This window comes from Talpa occidentalis, unplaced genomic scaffold, assembly GCF_014898055.3.
Source record: "Talpa occidentalis isolate TD23 unplaced genomic scaffold, MPIMG_talOcc4v2.1 talOcc4.4, whole genome shotgun sequence".
NCBI lineage: Eukaryota > Metazoa > Chordata > Mammalia > Eulipotyphla > Talpidae > Talpa > Talpa occidentalis.
Window position 1 is genome coordinate 21,969,557 of NW_023604295.1, and position 20,569 is coordinate 21,990,125.

The following is a 20,569-nucleotide window of genomic DNA, read 5'->3' on the forward strand; positions in this document are numbered from 1 at the left end:
CCTGCTAGTAAAAATGAGATCAGTTATCCTACAGGTTCAATGTGTGCTTTTGTCTGTTGCAAATATAAATTAAGTGGGTGATATACATGAGTTAATGTATGTAAGCATAATGTTGCAATACTTGTGCTAGTGAAATTACAAGTACTTTACGTATATAAACTCTTCGAATGCTTTCAATAACCACAGGAAAATATTATTCTCATTAGTCATATTTTACAGGTGAGGAAACTGAGCCACTCTGAGGTTAATTATATTGTCTGGGTCCACATGATCAGTTAGTGAAAAACACATTAAAATTCAGGCAGTGTGGGTCTCCGCGGTGGCTCAGTGGTTGAGCGCTGGGTTGCAAAGCTGGCTGCAGTCTCTGCAGCGCCAGGTTCAATCCCCGGCTGCTCCCCGGCCACTGGAGGAGGGTCCATATGGTGCGAAGACCTCTTCTGCTGCCCGCTGCTCCCCTCAGCAGTGTACTTCATCGGTCTGCCTTTCTGTTCCCCGCTCTGGCTCTGGTGAATTCTCTCACCCTTCTGCGCTTCTGACTGTACCCAGTGCTTGTATAAATAAATGAAAAATAAATCTTTAAAAAATAAATAAATAAAATTCAGGCAGTGAAACACAGGAATTTAGATACTCAACCATTACTCTATAAAACAAATATATACTGAAACAGATTTAACACATGCATAGTGAATAATTTAATTGATATATATTTAAAATATTATGCTTGTTGCATTTAAACTTTTTTTGAAAGATTTTAAAGATTTATAAAAGGCGAAAGAAAACTATAATAAACTTCCAGGTAGTTGCTGTCCATAATCAAAAATTACAGAATTGGGAGGGAGCAAGGGAAAGAGGGGAGAGAAAGAGAGAGAGCGTGCGCTCGTGAGCGCGAGAAGGGGGGAGAGAGGAGAGAGATTTTGTTTAGCTTTAGTCATTCTAGGCACATATGGTTATATTGTATTTTACTGTTTTTTTTATTTGAATTTGTTTTCTGATTGATAATGTGCAGCAATTTTCATGTGCTTTATTGGCCATTTGTGTATCTTCTGTTATGAAGTTTTTTTTCAGACTTTTTTTGCCCTTTTTTTTTATTGTTTGCCTTTTATTGTTGAATTCTAAGTGTTCTGTAATATATCCTGTATATTAGTCCTTTTTTTAGATATATGCTTTACAAATATTTCTTTTATTTTATTGTATCCCTTGAATGTTTACATAATAGTCTCTTTTTTAGTGATTAGGACTTTTTATTTGATGAAGTCTAATATATATTATTTTTCTATTTTGTTTTGCCTTTTGTGACTTAGCTAAGAAAATTTTGACTGCTCCCAAATTATTCAGACCTTGTGTGTTTCTCTGCAGCTCCTTATTTGAGATTTTATGTTTAAATGTATAGTTTGAATTATTTCTATCTATAAAATGAGACAGACTCTTTTTTTTTTTTTTCTTGTGGACATCTAGTTATTCCCACATTATTTCCTGAGAAGTCTTTCTTTACCTGCTTTACCTGCTGGATCATTTTTGCTTATTTGTCAGACATCAGATGACGATATTAGTGAAAATTTATTTCTGCACTCAGTATTCTGTTTGATTGAACTATCTGTTATTGCTTATCCTAATATCATATTGTTTTGTTTACTGTAGCATTATACTAACTCTTGTAGTCAGATAGTGGAAGTCCTGTAGTGTTGTTTTCCTTTTACTAAAATTACTTTATTCTAGATGCTTTGCATTTTTCATGTTTTGCAGGTAGCTTGATAATTTTTTTCTTTTTTAAAAATTTATTTATTTAGATTTATTTCATATCATTGTTCATTTTTATACAATGTTTGCTTTCTCCTCTCAGGTGTGGACCCCATAAAATTCCCACCACCAATTCACCCCCTGCACCATCACCATCATCCCTTGTGCTCTTCCCTCCCTGTTTTGATCCCTTTCCTTCTCCCTGCCCTGTAGAATGTCTCTGCTTTATAGTTACTTGCTATTTTTTTAATTATTATTATTTTTTTTCCTGACCCCTTATTTGATTTCCCTGTGTTCCTCCTATCAGTGAAACCATTTTTCTTTTTTCCTTCTGGCTTATTTCTTAGCATAATCCCTTCTTGCTCCATCCATGTTGCTGTGAATGGCATGAATTTATCTTTTTTTGGTTGCTGAGTAGTATTCCATTGTGTATATGTAACACATCTTCTTGATCCAGTCATCTACTTTCAGGCATTTGGGTTGCTTCCATATCTTTCCTATTGGAAATAGTGCTGCAATACCAAAAGGGTGCAGGTATCCTTTTGAATTAATGTTTTTGTGTCCTTTGGGTAGATTCCTAGGTGGAATTGTTTGATAGTTGTTTTGATCATTCAAAGTCCCTTGCATATGTATATAAATTTTATAATGTACTTGTCAATTTCTACAAAAAAGGGTATAATATTTTATTACTGAATGTATTGAAGCTGGGAATTAAATTAGGAGATTAGATATATTTCAGTTCATGAACATGGAATATTCCATTTATTTAGAAATTAATTTCGATCTCAATTTTTGTGGCTTTTATCATTTTGCATGTACCTTCCATATGTTTTTTTAAATGTAATCTCTTGGTATTTCATATAATGATGCTATCATAAATGGACATTTTTAATTCTAATATACAATTTATCATTAGTCTTTATAAATGTAATTTTATATATTGACTAGATATCCTAAATTTTTTTAAGACACTTTTGATTTTAGTGGCTTTTTGATAAGATTCTTTATTGTGTTCAATCAATACAGATCATCATGTTGTCCATGAAGAATATATTTATAGGGCCTCCCCGGTGGTGCAGCGGTTGAGCACTGGGTTGCTAAGCTGCCCACAGCCTCTGCAGCGCCGGTTCGATCCCCGGCTGCTCCCCGGCCACCAGAGGAGGGTCCCACAGGGCGCGCAGACCTCTCCTGCTGCCCGCTGCTCTCCTCAGCAGTGTACTTTGGTCCTTCTGCCTGCTCTGCTCCCCGCTCTGGCTCTGGTGAATTCTCTCACCCTCCCGCGCTTCTGACTGTACCCAGTGCTTGTATAAATAAAAATAAATAAATCTTTAAAAAAAAAGAATATATTTATAATTCTTTCTTCCCCATATATTGTTTGTATTTATTTATTTTTAATTTTTCTTGCCCTAACATACTGATTAGGATTTCCAGCACAAAATTGCATAAGCATGGTAAAAGCATAAATTTTTGATTTATTCTCATTCTTAGAAGAAAGCATAAAATATTTCACAATTTTGTAGGATAATAGCCACACTTTTTAAAATGATATCAAGTGTGCGTTCATTGCTTTTTATGTAACAGGTGTGTGGAGGTATATTTCTGCTTGTGCTTGTTTAGCTAATTGGTGTGTCACAACCACCTATCATCAATATTTGAGTAATCAACATTCATTTCCACACTTATTATCTGATAAATCCAGGAGACATCACAAGAGACTATCAGCACACTTTCACTTTGTGTACTTGTTCTTAGCCAAAGGCTTTAAAAAAAATATGTATCTCATCAGTGGAAATCCCATTATTACTAATTTGCTGAGATTTTCTTTTTTAAAATAGTGTATTTAATTGTTTTAAAAAAGTGTTTGAGACGGTCATTATGCTTTTTTTTTAGTGACCATAGTTAACTTGACTAGAGTGGTTGATTGAATCACAATAACTAAATCAGCATCGCTTTCTTTATTATAAAACCCCTTGATCCAGCTGCATTATCTAATATTTTGCTAAAGATGCTTTGCATCTAGGTTCATAAGAGATGTTTGTGTTTAGACATTTTAATGTAATGTCTTTCTCATTTTAATAACACAGTAAAGATGACCCCATATATTATAAAGCTCACACTTTTTTTTTTTTCTCCAAGTGAGTTTTGTACAATTGGTATTATTTCTTTTGTAATTACTTAGTTGAATTCAGAGTGATGACATTTTGATTGGAGTTTTATTTTTAGTAATGTTTTCCAGTTTGTTCCATTTCAGTTTAACTGTTCTTGAGTGACCTGTGATGAATTATCTTTTGAGGAGTTTGTTCCTTTCATTTAAGATGTCAAGTGTATTGTTCATACTAACAAACTCTTTCATATTATTTCTATGTTATACTTTTGCTGCTTATGGTACTTCTTTTTTCACGATATTAATAATCTTTGTTTTTTCTACATGCTACCTGATCATACAAGGTGTATGTCTTGATTATGTTGACCTTTTCTAAAAACCAGCTTCTTATTTTGCCTGATGTTTTCTATTGTTTTACCATTTCCTCTTTAATTGGTATCAGTTTTTTCTCACATGTTTAATAGGTTGTCTCTTATTTAGTTAAAAATACTTTTAAATATCTCAGATGATTTCTTTTTTGCTCTATAGATACTTGGAAGCATGCTATTTAATTTGTAAATTTTGTATTTTTAAAAATACATTATTATTTTTAGATCAGTTTTGTTCTTGTCAAGACTATTTTCTCTGTGTTATTTAAAAAAAAAATTAAAATTATTGTTTATTTACCAGGCACAAGATCTACCTTAGTTAATGTTCCATGTTTATTTGACTAGAATACATCTTCTGCAATTGTGGTGTGTTCTGTTCTATAAATATTAATTATGGCCGAAGAGTTACCACTATAGTTATGAGCCTACCAAATTTCTCTCTAGTTTTTCTTCATATTCTGAGGAATCATAATTTAATGTAATTATTATACTTGAATCTATGGATACTATTTTATTATTTTTCTGTTTGTCTCCTTCCTTTTTAAAATCTTTTCCTGCTTAAGATGAACTTTTTAAAATTTTTATTTGCTGATTTTTGACTACTTTTTTGCATTTCATGTATATGTTCAAGAAATTGCAATACATATCTGCTTAGAATTTATATTATGTCACTTCATAGAAAAAAAAAGGGATAAATCTACATAGGTTCATCTGCTTTCATCCCATCATCCCTAATTACAGCTGTCATTTATATTATATCTCTATATATGATAAACTCCACAGACCAATATTATTTTTCCTTTAAATAGTTGTACATATTTTAAAGAAGTTAAAGTAACAAAGTGTTATTTATAGTAGGCTAGATATTTTCAATTGCAATTTTCCTTCTTTCCTGAAATTCAGATTTCCTTTTGATACCCAAACTGAAGAACTTTATTAGTATTTCTTTCACTGTGGATGACTAACAGCGAATCCTCCTAGTTTCACCTTTACCCTTGAGGGATATTTTCAAATGATTTAGAATCCTTAGTTGATAGTTTTCTTTTAAAGAAGTTTTATATTCTTTTTAAGAGATATTTTTATCACTTTTCTGATTTCTATAGATTCTAATGAGAATTTAGTAGTCATTTGAATTGTTGTATCATACCCATAATGTATCCTTTTAATCTCCTTTAAAAACTATCTTTGTGTGAATGTGTGTGTGTGTATGTGTGTAGGTTTAACAATTTTATTATTTGTCTAGGCATGGTTTGATATGCTCTGTTTCTGGTTTACTAAGCTCCTTGAATATGTAAATTTTTGCCTTTTGCCAAGTTTTGAATATTTGGTCACTAATTACAATTTCTGCCACTTTCTCTTTCTTGTATCCTTCTGTGATGCTTTTATGGCATATATGTTAGACCTTTGAATATTGTCCCTGATGTCCTGTTAAATTTAATTTTTTCTTCTTTCTGTTATTCAGATTGCATAACTTCTATTAGTCTGTCTTCAAATGTGTTGATTCTTTTCTCTGTGGACTCTATTTGGCAATACAATAAACTTTTACTTCAAATATTTTATTTTTCAATTCTATATTTTATATTACTTACCTTCAATAGATTTGTCATTCTAGGTATTTTTTGAATATATATATATATATATATAACTTCATTGTGCATGTTTACAATAACTAGATTAAAGTCTGTGAATTTCAACCTCAAGATCATCTCATCATTGACCTTCACTTTTTACTTGAGAATGAGTTGGGCTTTCGGTGTTTCAGATACTCAACACTTCTGGAATTTATCCTGGACATTGTGACTGTTATGCTGTAGAGTCTTTGAATGTTATTATCATTTGCAATGTGTTATTGTTTTTGTATTTAATCAGTTAACTTGGTTGGATTCAAAATAGCTAAGGCTCTTTTTAATATGTGCTTTAAAATAATGATCTTTATTGACTGTCGCACTTATTTTATGATGTCTAGAAAAGTAGTTTACATAAATAATGTTCCAGTAAATATCTCTATACATAAATCTGAATACATCTGGTAATTTTAATAATGAAAACTCCTATGTTGTTCAGAAGATAGGTTTTATTTTTTAATAAGGCTTTAACTATTATTGACAACTTTCAAACTTGCATCAATTTACATTTTCACCTGCAGGGTGGTCAATGCCATTTTTCCTGAACCCTCCTCCAAATTTGAGTATAATCCATATTTAGATAGCTTTATTTTTAGACAGATCTTGTCTATCTTCTCAGTGTGTATTGAGTTCCCTTGCTACAAAGTCAGGGACATCCTCAGTTTGTACTTTTCTAATTACTGCACTCAGCACATATAGTAGTTTTACTTGACAAATCTCTATTGTTCTCTGTGAGCTTTGTTAAGGCCTAAACCAAGTGCTTCTTGTTCATCCAAACAGAGTCTGGTACTTGGTAGACACTAAATAAAACATCTACCTGTTTTAATGGTAACTTAATGACTATTTGTCTCTATCTTTCGAGCTGATATCCTCATCCTTGGTTTGATTTAACTCTTCCAAAACGTATTTCAGAGCTGTGAACAGGAAATTGGATGACCTCTGATTTCAGGTTTCTACAGGTTCCAGTAATAATTACTTTTTAAGAACCTAGAAAAGTTAAAAAATAAATAATCAAAACCAGAACCTAATATCCAAAAGTTGGAGGATATATTTCCTACTTACTTCTCTTTAAAAATTCTCCTTTATCATACCACAGTAGTTCTGTTTTTACGTATATGTTATCACTGCTACTAGTAATTTTGAGTGACAAATTTTTCTTCAATTTTGAGAGATGGGAAAAACTGAAATGGCACATAATTTCAAACATATTAAATTTTTACTTTAAATGTTCAATGCATGTAAAAACTCCCTCATAATGTATATATTAGATATAGACATACAATTTTTATTTAAAGAACATTGCTTTCTTGCTGGCTCATTAAATAAATGCTGACTGTTCATTTAAAGAATATTGATTGGAAGGTTCCAAATTGTTAGCCTATCCAGGGCATCATCATACCTACTATCGTCAGACCTTATACTAGTAAAGCAGTGTGTCTGATCGCTCACAATCTGTATGTCCATGGTAGATTCTAATATAGTCTTTCTCACTTGTTCTTGATGGAATAATACCTGTCATGACCTTGGCTTTGAGGCTGCTAGACACTGAGGACTGTATATTATAACTCATACTGTAATAATTTCTCTACAAATATTTTTGCGAATTTAAGCATTTCAAGTGTTAAGTAGTTCATTTTTATAGCACTCAAACTCTATTATCAAGAGTGGATTTCTATTCTTCAGTGTTCAGAAGTGATTATTAATTTTTTGGCCATAAACATTAAACTCTAACTCTTGGCAATTTTCCTAGCGACTTGGGAAGAGAGGATCTTATGTCTCAAATCTCTAAAGTATATAAACAAATCTCCAAGTCTAAAGGAATAATTTCAGTGAAATGTGATACCTTTATTCGTGTGTGAACTCAGATGACACAAATTAAGCTGATTTGAGATTTGTGCCATGTCAAGCTATGCATTTAATAAATTTTTCAGAGATTATGATCTACTGCTTTGATGTTACCACAGTCCTCAGTTTTTCACAGAAAGACTGTATGCTTTTCTAGCTAATGTTTTCTTCATATGCACCCATATATCATAAGTAAGTTCATTTGCATATGTGTGACTCTGTGTGTGCTTTATCAAATATTTAAGTTCATTCTTTAAACTGAATAGTATTTGTAGAGCTTTGGAGTTTTTCTATGACATAAGTCACCGGCAGGAGAGTTATTAATAATTTGGTACAACATATAAATACTAGGTAGAACAGTTGAGAAAGAGAAATCACAAACGACACACATCACTGAGTATTAATCGACACCCTCTCCCCTGGCAGTACTTAGAAGTTCTTATGTGACCTTCCCAAAGGAATTTCATGTTGAAACATTTAGAGGAAGTACTGATCAGGCTAGCAACAGAAGCTAAAAATGCACCTCAAAGTCTTGGAGCCTATTTATATTTGAATTGCTGCTTGTAGTTATATAATCTAAAGTTGAATTATATATGACTTACACTATATTTCTGAATTATATAATTTTGTAGCGCTTTTACAAATTATGAAGCTTATGTAACTTAAGTGTAGTATCTAATTCCCTTCACAATTATCATTCAAGAGGATATATTTGTATGTGTGTTTATTATATATACATAATGTGTATGTATGCATATAATATATAATAATGAGACTGTTATACAATAAAGAAACTCACTGTTAAACTAAAAATCTAGAGGAGGGCAGTGAGAACAAAGTGGGGAGGGAGCAGAGTGGTGTATGGTGGTCGACTATAGGTGCTTTGGTGGTGGATGCATTATGGTAAAAACACCTGAAGGGGAGGGCAGGTCTCCCCATGTGCTCAAAATATAAACAACCATTTAAATCAACATTAGCTCAAAAAATAAAAAGATATTGAATGACTAACCTGAGACTTCACATTGATTAAGGTCCATATATAACTTGGATACTTAGAATTTTGGCTAACACTTATTAAGTAAATAAATATAGAAGAATTGAGCAATATGGCAATGAATAGAACAAATCCATTAGCAAATACTTGCTAAGAGCCTACTATGTGCAAAGCATTGTAGGAACCTCATTTTCTCATTGCTCAGCAGCACTTTCTAAAACCCCTTAGCTGTTTTATAGTTGCATTTTCCATCATTATAAAGGCATGACCCTCTCCTGGGCTTGAAGCCAAATACTGAACAGCATGAGATAATGTGCAAAGGCTTATTCTTGTCATCTGATAATTTATAAAAGCAAAATTGTCCATGAGAAAGATTTCTATAAATATATTTTATATAAAATCTTTTGTAAAAGATTTTGCTTTTTGAATTAAACCATTTGTTTTCACTTATATTTTAAGATAGATGAACAATTTGACCTACTAAGTTATTACAGAACCAGACATTCCTAGTGCCTGCCATTCTCCCTGCGAATGCTTGTCACTTTGTAGGAATCACTGTATTTTTTTGAGGCCACCTGGGGATAGTTTATTAATTTGTTAGTTTACAAGTCTCTAATTATCTGAAATGCTTAATGTCATTTCCAAATGTGCTACAGGGAATAGCACTGTAAATCTGATACTTAATCATTTTTACTTTGTAATATCATTCATGGGAAAATCTAAATGCATTTGTAGAAGGGTGCTCTGACTGGGGTCTTTTCTCCTTCGCTTATTATTAAAATTGAAGACATTTTGTTTCCCTTACTCATTGAAAAGAAAAAAAGAACATATGGATTATTGGCAGCAAAATAGGAAAATGGCAACCTCAGAAATGTGGTAATTAGGAGGTCTATAAAGGCACATCTGTGTCATAAACTGCCAATTAGTCTTGATGATAAGAAATGTAGTTAACTTTAGTTACCAGTGATTTTTATTTCTAGAGAGCTTGACAATCATCAATGGCATGTGCAGTTTCTAACTTTAATTATGTTCCCTTGGACTACTGTGGGTACACCTTTTCACTTCAAAGTTTTCATTTGTAGATTGTAGGTCGTGTTGTTTCTAGTTACTGAGTATAATCCATGTATTTATTCATACATTATACAGAATACACATATTTATGAAGCATTTCATGAATTTATGAAGAAACAGGTGGAATATATTCCAGGAGTCTTGAGAACTGATAGCTCATGTGTGCTTCAACATTTCCAGAAATAGTTAATGTGATTAATTTAGCAGTGAATTTATTTCAGGCTTATTTTTTTACCAGCTTAAATTATTAAAAATAAAGTATAATCAAGGAAAAATATAATTTGGAAATTGCATGTCTTATAGTTCAAATGTTCTGGCAGTATAAGGACCATTGGAATATCTTGACCTCACACTCCCTCTCCACCACTAATGTATTGTCTTTCAACTCTGAAGTTAAGAAACTCCTCCTTACCTCTAAGATTTCCATGTCTTTATCTCCACATTCATTGTTCCAACCACTCCAATCTGACTTAATATTAACTCTATACAAAAATAGATTTTATTGGACCTTAAGTTCACCAAACATCAGCTTTCAGTCCTCCTTATTGCTTGGTGTTTTACCTCATTGACCACTTCCTCTTTCCTTTTTCTTTTCTTATCACTCTCATACTTTCAGTATTCCCTGTAGACATTGTTCTCTAAAATATGACTATTTAGTGTCACAGTTCCTCCAGACCATTAAGTACTAAGTAGATATTCCTGGCCAGAATCCAAGATTTTTCTTGACATCTTTAGTTGACTATCTCATGAGTGTCTCGTGTTTAACAATTCTATAGCTGAATAAAATACTCCCTTTACTCACACTTGTGTGCACACACAAACACAGTCACCCTTCCTCAAATCCAGTCTTCCTCTTGTGTTCCACATCTCAGTAAATGATATTCCCCTTAAGCCATTTGCTTGAGTCAGAAAACAGAATCATGCTGGGCACATAACAGTTTTTCATATTTTTTATCTAGTTGTTTTACTTTCCTGATTTTTTTTTTTAATTTGCTTATTTCAGGTTTCCACTAACCTATTTTCTGCCTGGATTAGTATCCTGTCTGAACTTCCTACATCTAGTTTAGCCATCACATTGCAGTTAAAGCGAACTTTTAAGATAGATCTGTCACATCACACTGCCTTACTTAAAAGTCTGCATTGGTTTCCTGTAATTCTTAGGATAATGATCAATGTTGAGTATAGCCCATGATACCCTATAGAATTTGATTTCTGCTACAACTCAGCTATATTCCTGATAAATGCGAACACTAGCCAGATTATTAACTAAATCTTTATTACCAAAATAATGTTTTCAGTCTTTGATTTGGTAGAGAATTTTTTCTATACTTTTGAAAACATACTTGTGGAATAAGAGAACTTGGAATGCTTGCATGTTAACATACTAAAGCCAATCATTATCATTTTATATCTACAACATTTCTTGTCAGAATCTACATATGTCAGATTTTAACAAAATGAGGTTGAATAAAATTTTCTGCAACTCTTAGGTTTAACTGATTTTATTATAGGTTACTCCAGAGTATATAAACAAAATCAGCATCTTCTGATGTATTACAGCGTTTTCTTTAATTATGAATGTAGACAACACACACAGTAACACAGACTCTAATTTGACTTCATTGCTTATAGAAACAAACAGCTTTTCATATCATCTTACAGTTGTTTTAGATATCTCAAAATACCATGTTACGAAATTATCGTAATTATTTGACCTGCTCCTTTATTTTATTATATACTGTGCTAATTAGTACACAGAATGCAACATTACAGATTTAATTTATTTATAATTGGTTGGTTTCTTGAAATTCTATGGGTTTTTGAAAATGAATTTAATTCAAAACAATATGCTGGAACAGGACCTTAGGTTTCACTAGATTGTCAATAGCTCCCTATCAGAAAAATGGTGAAGAAGTCTTATTCACCGTGTTTATTTTTTTAAAGTTATGTCATTCATTGTGTTTAGTTGTGTTTCAGAAAAACTATTTAAGGATAAGATGCTAGTCTTTAAGTGAAGGGTCAAAATGAAAAAAGAATGCTGTATGCCCTACATTCAAATTTAGTTGTAAACCTTGGTTTTGCAAACTGTCTTAGAAATTCCTTGCTTTAACAATCAATATTCTTTATTTCAATCTGGTTTGTATCCTAGCTCTACATATTTCAGGCCGAAACTGAGATTTTGGAGTAGAGTTGCATCATGAACCCTTGCTATTTCACAATTTTCTGCAGGGAAATAATCTTATACATTAAATTTTTCATCTCCATTGTCAGGAGTAAAAACATGTTTGCTGCTGATGAGAGAGAATTACGTTCAGTTTCTCTTTATTTGGGCCACACAGTCTACGCTTTTGAATGGAAGGAGTTGTAAGAAGCACACTTTTCAGAGTGGAGGAATTGTTCAAAAGAAACTTTTCATGTTTGGTAAGGAACAATCAAATTTGTTCAATAAAAATGATAAATCTAAGAGCACAATTTCCCTTCTCCTTTTTACTAGATTTTGTTATTTGAACTACATTTTCCATTTCATGTGGTCATTACTACCCCTGATAAGAGAAAACATTTGAATTTTGTGATAATTATTGAGAATATAATTCCACTCAATATCTCTGCCTGAGTATATTGCCTTAAACAAACTAGCAATTAACCATTTGTTTTAGTGAATTTTTCAGGCAATTGTTGATTATTTATATAAATGTAGAAATTCTGTTTTTATGCATTATATTGTTGAAATTATATCTAATTTTCATAAAACAAAAATGCATATATTTTACTTGCATCCTACAAATGATGTAATTGTGACCATATTTACATTCCCTTAAATATTCTCCACTTTTCCTGACATTTTCAGATTACCACTAATGAGAGCAAGAGTTGGTAATGGGAAGAACACTACCTTTTGAAACAAGACATCTGGGCTTGATTTCTGGCTCTTCTGTTCAACATGCAGTTTTTGACCATGGGCAATTTATTTAGCCGCAGTTCAGATTACTCAACTATAAAAAGAGGGTGTTAATACTACCTCATTAATTGAATGAAATAGTAGATGTGCATTGCGAAGAACATATCCTGTACCTAATAAATGGCAGTGACAGAATTAGTGTGTTGTAAAATTCTATCTTAAGGACAGCAGAATACTTAGTGTTTCTTGCTCTAAAAAATATCAACTCTAGTGTTACTCTACTTTTTGTGGCTGAAATATTACTATTGAAAGACCACCTTTAGTCCCTTGCTTATTTTTCTCTCGGCTTTTTCGTCTCTGTAATTTTGGCTCATAATTTTTAGCATTAAATTTAGCAGTTCTTTCATTTTTATCCACAGGGTTAGCCAATGTATCTGCTCTTCCTATTTGGTCAATGAACAAATGAATCATATTATGATGCATGAGATATTTTTTCACTGATCTTACTGATCTTGGTTGATTTTATGTTGTCCAGGGACTTTTCTTTTGTCTTTTCTCTTTGATGTCATTTGAGATGATGGGAACTATCATGAGTAAGTAAATGTAACCCATACTATTTTCCTGTATAATTTCAATATTCCCTATGCTTTCCAGATCTTGCATTTAAGGGAAAATCATTATTCATTATGTTTTTAAGAATCACAGCGGATGGTGGTTTGAGCAGCAATATATTATTTTTTCCTGCAGGTTTTTTTAATTGTACAATTCCTCTTCTCTGTTGCCCTCTACTCCTGTTACCATCTGCTACTCTGTGTGTCAGGGGCTCAATGTTCTGAGTTGTGAAACCTACTATTCTTGTCCTGCTCATTTAGATAGTAGTCCACAGTTCCCCAAGAATATAGTCCCCCCAAGAGTATAGTTCTCCAATCACATCAAACTCACCTCTCCAGGAAAGACAGTCATGGAGTAAGATTGAGGGAAACATGTTGTGTCCTGGTGGGATTTAGCGCAGCCTAAATCCCTGACCTTACTGTTCCAGCTCACTAAGCCCATCTTAACCAGCTAGCTTCTCACTCATTTTCTCACAATTTTCCTTGTGAGTTTTGCTGCCATACTTCTATTCTCATTTCATATTTCCATCATCCCAAATCAGTCAGGAATACAGTGCACATAGAATAGGTTCAAATTTCTTTCCCACAAGGTCCATAATTAAGAACATTTTGGAAGAGGAAGTTCATTAAATATTCTCTAATACTTCAAAAGTTCTCTTCCCTTGGTCCACCAGAGTCTTAATGAGTTCCAAAGTAAAAATTTAGCATAGCCTTCAGTTCTGGGCGATCAAAACATGCTCTTACAAAATAACATTAAGATTTTTTTTTTAAAGTGTACTAATTTCATCATTTTCTGCTAGAATCCAGCCTACTTTAAGATTATTTATTTATACAAGCACTGGGTACAGTCAGAAGCGCGGGAGGGTGAGAGAACTCACCAGAGCCAGAGCGAAAGCAGAACAGGCAGACTGATGAAAATACACTGCTGAGGGGAGCAGTGGGTGGCAGGAGAGGTCTGTGCGCCATGTGGGACCCTCGCCCGGTGGCCGAGGATCGAACCGGTGCCGCAGAGGCTGCGGGCAGCTTCACAACCCAGCACTCAACTGCTGCGCCATCGGGGAGGCCCAACATTTGGATATTTTGAAGAAAGATTTTAAAAGTCATTTTTATCCCATTTGAAACTTTTGCCATATTATTCCTATTGTCTTTATGTCTATGCTATTACTTATTGGCATAAACAGTTTTGAGTTCAATATTTTATGCATTTGATTTTCTTCTAGTCAATTTTTGCTATCAAAATATATTTAAAATTATATTTACATATTCATGGATTTTACATTTTTTTCTTTTCACTAGTACCCAGTAAGTTAGGCTATCTAGCTAAATGGAATAATTGTAACAGTCCTTAAAATTTTAGGTACATTTGTGAACATTAGACATATCTCACATGAAAATATAAGATTCATGGAATACTTTTTGAATTTAAAAAGTGATATATAATATCTTTCTCTGTAAACTTATGATTGATTGTATTACTGTCTTTTCCATTGACAGGAGAGTAGCTTTACTTTAAGGGGTTAAGGGAAAATATCAACTTCGGTGTTCAAGTGACCCATGATATGAAGACAGTAAGCATGTGACAGTATGCTTCAGTACACAGAAAAGCGATGTTAGTCATAGGAATATATTTGATAGAAATCACATTCAGCCACAATGGGAGTTGACATATGGCGCAGTTGCAAGGCATATTCCTTATTTATGGGATCAAAACACAAAGTAGACTTAAATAGTTTCTAGGTTTGCTGCATTATAATTATAATGGTATTTCATCATCATTACTCCTATGATTTATTTCATGATTGTGTGAAGAAGGGTGTTTGTTTCTTCATTTCTGTGTATGTGTATATTACTATTATTTGTTGTAAGCTCTTTATTTCTTCATTAGTGTTTCAGAATTTCATTCAGTGTACCTGTTTTTCATGGCAAATTAAAAAAAAAAGCTTTGTTAGGTTTTGTGGAATTACAGAAATTAATGAAGTATGAACTTGGACGAGCTCCTAATCTACTGGGATAAAGAGACATACAGACAACTGATCCATACAGAATGAAAGGAAATGATTGCTGTGGCAGGTATGCAGATAGGCAGTTGCATAAGTTGCTATGGAGAGATGTGTATTTCATGAACAGATTCTTAAAAGGCTTTGGCATTTTTAAGAGCTGGGCCTACTAATCAACAAGTACTTTATGAATAATATTTATTGTTATTAGATATTGAATTTTTATATTCAAGTATGATAGATGAAAACATTTTAAATCTAAAAATTGTGACACGTAAAAATTCATATGCTGCATCCACCACATTTGCTATTCTTTGAGGAACAATATGAAGCCAAATCAGGGAACAGGGAAGTAACTTTAGCTAAAGGTTTCTTCTGCTTATCACTAACATTTGAGTTAAAACTAGATAATTAGTTTAAATAACTATAGCTTTTATCCCAGTGACTCTGTCTAACTCTTAGGCATTCTATCTAGTTAAAAGCGACATGAAGTTTCACATTGCTAACCAGAGATAGGCATCTCCTAATTGCTTATTCTTGCCAGTGTGTTCTCTCTTTTGGCAAAGCTGATTAACTAAATATGAAAGGGTTTTGTTTTATTTTTGAAAATAAGTCCAACATACTTTGAATGGATTAGGGGAAAAAACACTTTTTTTTTGTGTACCACTTATTTTCTGTAAGAAATTCGGGGCATTTTATGGACTTATTTAGGAGCATATTTAAAAATCAGACAGAGAAAAGATTTTAATAAAACCATGTTTCACAGTATCTAGCTAAAGCTCCCACATATCTATTAGCTCAGTTAACCAAAGCTGGTACCGCTTTGTGAGGGTGGACCTTTAATAAGTGCCTCCATTCTCCTCTTTTAATTGTTGTGTATAAGAATTGTATTAATTTTCTCCAGTATTAGAAAATTATACACAAAATGATAAGCTGTGTGGCTAATCCAGAAATGAAGGCAATAACATATACAAGAATAAAGCCATTCCTCAACATTCTCTATTCTTTTCCTTAATATTGTTGAAATGTATTAAATGCTATTTATTTCTTTATGACTTTCATAAATCTGTATTTTGGGAAGACATAACTATCTTCTTGTTACTTTCAGAGGGTAGCATGCACAGAAAAGACATTTGGTAACTGACTGAGCCACATAATTTGCTGTGTACCTAAAGTAAGAAAGCATACTGGTAATATGAAATGTATGAAATTGCTTAATCTGAATTTATTTAATGAAGAAATGAGTGAATTATTCTTTTAACTCATAGTTTATGAAATTAAAAAATATTTATGCATACAAGAACTGGGGTACAGGCCAGAGGTGTGGGGGGTAAGAGGTTTAACCAGAGACAGAGCGGGGAACAGAACAGGCAGATTGACTGAAGCACACCACTGAGGGGGCTAGCAGTGAGGCAGGAGAGGTCTGCTGTGCCATGTAGGTTACTCCCTGTCCAGCTGGGGATCGAACTCGTGCTGCAGTGACTGTGGACAGCCTCATTGCTTGTGTCCTAACCCCCTGCACTACCAGGGAGGCCCAGTTTATGAAATTTTATGAGATAATTCATCTTCCTTTGGATAGTGAATCTTACTCAGCCTTGTTGCTCTAGAATATTGTTCTCTAGAATCTTTTGATTCTAGTAAGAAAGCATACTGGTAATATGAAATGTATGAAATTGCTTAATCTGAATTTATTTAATGAAGAAATGAGTGAATTATTCTTTTAACTCATAGTTTATGAAATTAAAAAATATTTATGCATACAAGAACTGGGGTACAGGCCAGAGGTGTGGGGGGTAAGAGGTTTAACCAGAGACAGAGCGGGGAACAGAACAGGCAGATTGACTGAAGCACACCACTGAGGGGGCTAGCAGTGAGGCAGGAGAGGTCTGCTGTGCCATGTAGGTTACTCCCTGTCCAGCTGGGGATCGAACTCGTGCTGCAGTGACTGTGGACAGCCTCATTGCTTGTGTCCTAACCCCCTGCACTACCAGGGAGGCCCAGTTTATGAAATTTTATGAGATAATTCATCTTCCTTTGGATAGTGAATCTTACTCAGCCTTGTTGCTCTAGAATATTGTTCTCTAGAATCTTTTGATCACACGGCCACATTTGTAAAATATGTTTGAGGTGACGCAAATATTTATTATTGTTATTATAAGCTATAGTCTATATTTTTTTTACCCTACTGAGGTATTCTAGTTTTCCTGTGCTCCCTCGGGGGTATACATATCATGTTTTGAAAAACATCATTCACAGTTGAATATTCATATTATCTCAGATAAATGCAAGTTTATGATAACTGACCTTCACAATAATAATTTCTGAATAATTTCATTCAAAAATATAACTTCTGTGTAAAAGATTTAATGATGGATAACTATCAGATTGGGAGATTCGACATTTCTCAAGACATATTAATTGAACAACAAAGGTAGACCTCATGCATTAAGTAAATCCCCCATTTGCAAATCCATTTTAAATCAATTAAAGCCATTTTTTTTATCTCAGGATGTGTTATTTTATTTGTATCTATTGTATTTTTATAAATTGTAATATAGTTTACATAGGATTTATGATTTGTACTTTTTATATTGTCTCATAGTATCTCTTTATTTTATCTTACATTTATTTCTTCTTAAAAATTACAGTAGCAACCACTGTCACAATCATATACTTTTTGTGTTGAGAAAGATAAGGAGAGGGTAGAGAATTGAAGTGGATGATCTGCTAAGTTTGATTTTAAGGTTTATTGCTTTTTTATGAAGGCTTTTAGGATTTGAAAGCTGCTTTTCTCAATCAATGCAAGCAATAGCCACATAACCAAAATTATTTTTCTTTACATGTGAAAGTAGTAAAGTCTGTTGGAGGACAATTAGAGAGACTGAGTCTCCAAGTCTTTAAATTTGGCTCCATTTTGCAGTGTGATGATTGATGTCACTCATCTGTCATATTATTTGATACTTTACTCTTGGCAAGGGTTATTCTCCATTAGGCTCAGAGGGTGATATCATCATTGTCCATATGATTAAATGACACTTAGTTATATGGATTTCCCAAATTGTGTAATATCTTCCTAGTGTGTCATCACTATCCCCATTTTATAGCCAGAACACAGGCAAATTTGGCTGTGCAATGAAGGGTTCAGACAGATAACTATAAGAAGGGGAAGTTTTAATTTGGCATTGGCATTGTTTAACATTCATAAAGAAATTGTTTTATTGCCCAGATGTTAGAAATTTATTAATTATCATAGTGGCTCATGGGCTGGATTCTTGCAAGAACTATCGTACATGCCAGAAGCTAAATAACCTTTTGTCATTCAACTGAATAAAAGATTGTTTGTGCTCTCCACTTGATGAATTATCACTGTGCCTTGTCGTTATAAAAAGAAACTCATCTTGTTCCCTGGCCTGGCAGGAGACGAGAAAGCCCTAGACAGAGCACAGAGAGTTCTTCCTTTCACAAATCATATGTGGGATATATGCCGTGGGTCATGTCTGTTATGAATATGGAAAAAATGCAGGACAAAGCATAATACTTTCTAACTACTACTTGAAATGTGACAGATTATTACAAATTTACATGCTGTTACCTATACTAAATAATTTTTCAATCTAGCAATGAATTCTAGCATAGACAAGCATACTTTTTTGTGTTCTTTGAAAATAAAGGGAAAACAGCATTGTAATGAAACCAAGATACACCAACAGTTTTATCATTATTCTACTAGTCTATGACAGAAATTTATGGAAATATTTGATATCAAAACATACTGTTTATTGAAATGGAGTAAGTTATTTCTTAAAACTTATATTTTTGCTAAATAACTGTGTCAAAATCTACAATTGGATAAATTGTTTTGCTACTTTCTTGTTTAAAAGTAATTAATATTTTTTTTATTTTTAAAGCAGTTTTAGACTCACAGCAAAATTGCACACATTGCACAGAGCCTTCTCATTTAACTTTTACTCCACACCTGCTTAGCCTTCTCTCTCTCTCTCTCTCTCTCTCTTTTTGGCTATTAATATTGCACTGCAACATTAGTTATAATTGCTGCATCTACACTATCATGTCATTATTACCCCAAGTCTGTAGAGTGCATTTAGGTTCACTGTTGTGTACATTCTGTGGTGTGAACAAAAGGCATAAAGACATATATCTACCATTTCAATATTATGACAGTACAAAAGATTCTTAACCCTAAACCCTCTGTGCTCTACTTACTCATTCTTCCCCTATTCCCATCTCGTCTCTGCCCCCACAAACCACTGGCAACCCAAATCTTTTTATTGTTTAGTTTTGCCTTTTCCAGAGTGTCATATAGTTGGAACTGTAGGATGTGTAGCTTTTCTCTTATTGGCTTCTTTGATTACTGTTATGAATTGAAGGCTCCTCTCTATCTTTTAAAGTCTGTTTCTCATTGTCTACATGTACCACAGTTTATTTATCCATTCACATACTTACCTTTGAATTTTAAAAGCATATTATAATGAATGAATTATCTATTTTGAAATAAAAAAACAAAAAGAATAAAAATCCCATATTTTTAATAATAAAAATCGTATATTTTTATAAAACATTAAAAGATTAATTTAGAAAATACTAAGTTAATGCTTTTGTATCTTTGTAATATCATGTGTTCTACTTGTTTTAGTTTTATTCTTTTTCTTTCAGTATTTGAATTTTTCCTCATACAATTTATGCATTCTTATGAGTTAGTTTCTCTCTTTGATGTTTTATTGCTATTTAAACAGTTTTTTCTCCTTCATTATTCACTATAATTTTGTTGGGTACATATATGAAACTATTGATTTATACATATCATTTTTTTTTCACTTAGTCACTGATTATTTTATTTTTCCAGATACAATAATTGTGTCAATATCAAAGGACATGTCTGTCCATTACCTCCCTGTAGTTTTTTAACCCTGTCTAAGTGTTTTGGGTAATGCCTCCATCCCCTATGCCAAAAAATCATCTGTAAGATGAACCTCACTATCTTGTTACTTACATTAATAAGGATGTTTCTAATATAAAGACATTAAATTTATATTATGGGCTTATGATTCCAGGCAAACATGTTTTAATATATTAATAAAATAATTTTCTATTCCTTATTAAGGATTATAACAATTTTTATTATTTTTAAAATTTATTTTATTATTTTTCAAAGATTTTTTAAAGTTTATTTATGCATACAAGAATTGGGATGTAGTCCAGAGGTGCGGGGTGGGGTGGGTATGTGGGTGCCATGTGAGCTAGCTCTCTGGCTGGGGATCAAACTCAGGCCTCAGTGGCTGGGGATATCTTGATATCCC

At 32.9% G+C, this 20,569-nt stretch overlaps 1 protein-coding gene and 1 pseudogene across 1 annotated transcript in view; both read left to right on the forward strand.

Annotated features, from left to right (window-relative positions):
- NLGN1 (neuroligin 1) overlaps positions 1-20,569 on the forward strand; it is an 882,121-nt gene that overhangs the window by 137,450 nt on the left and 724,102 nt on the right. The gene's annotated exons all lie outside the window — the stretch shown is intronic.
- LOC119258049 (40S ribosomal protein SA-like) overlaps positions 1-20,569 on the forward strand; it is a 33,318-nt pseudogene that overhangs the window by 164 nt on the left and 12,585 nt on the right.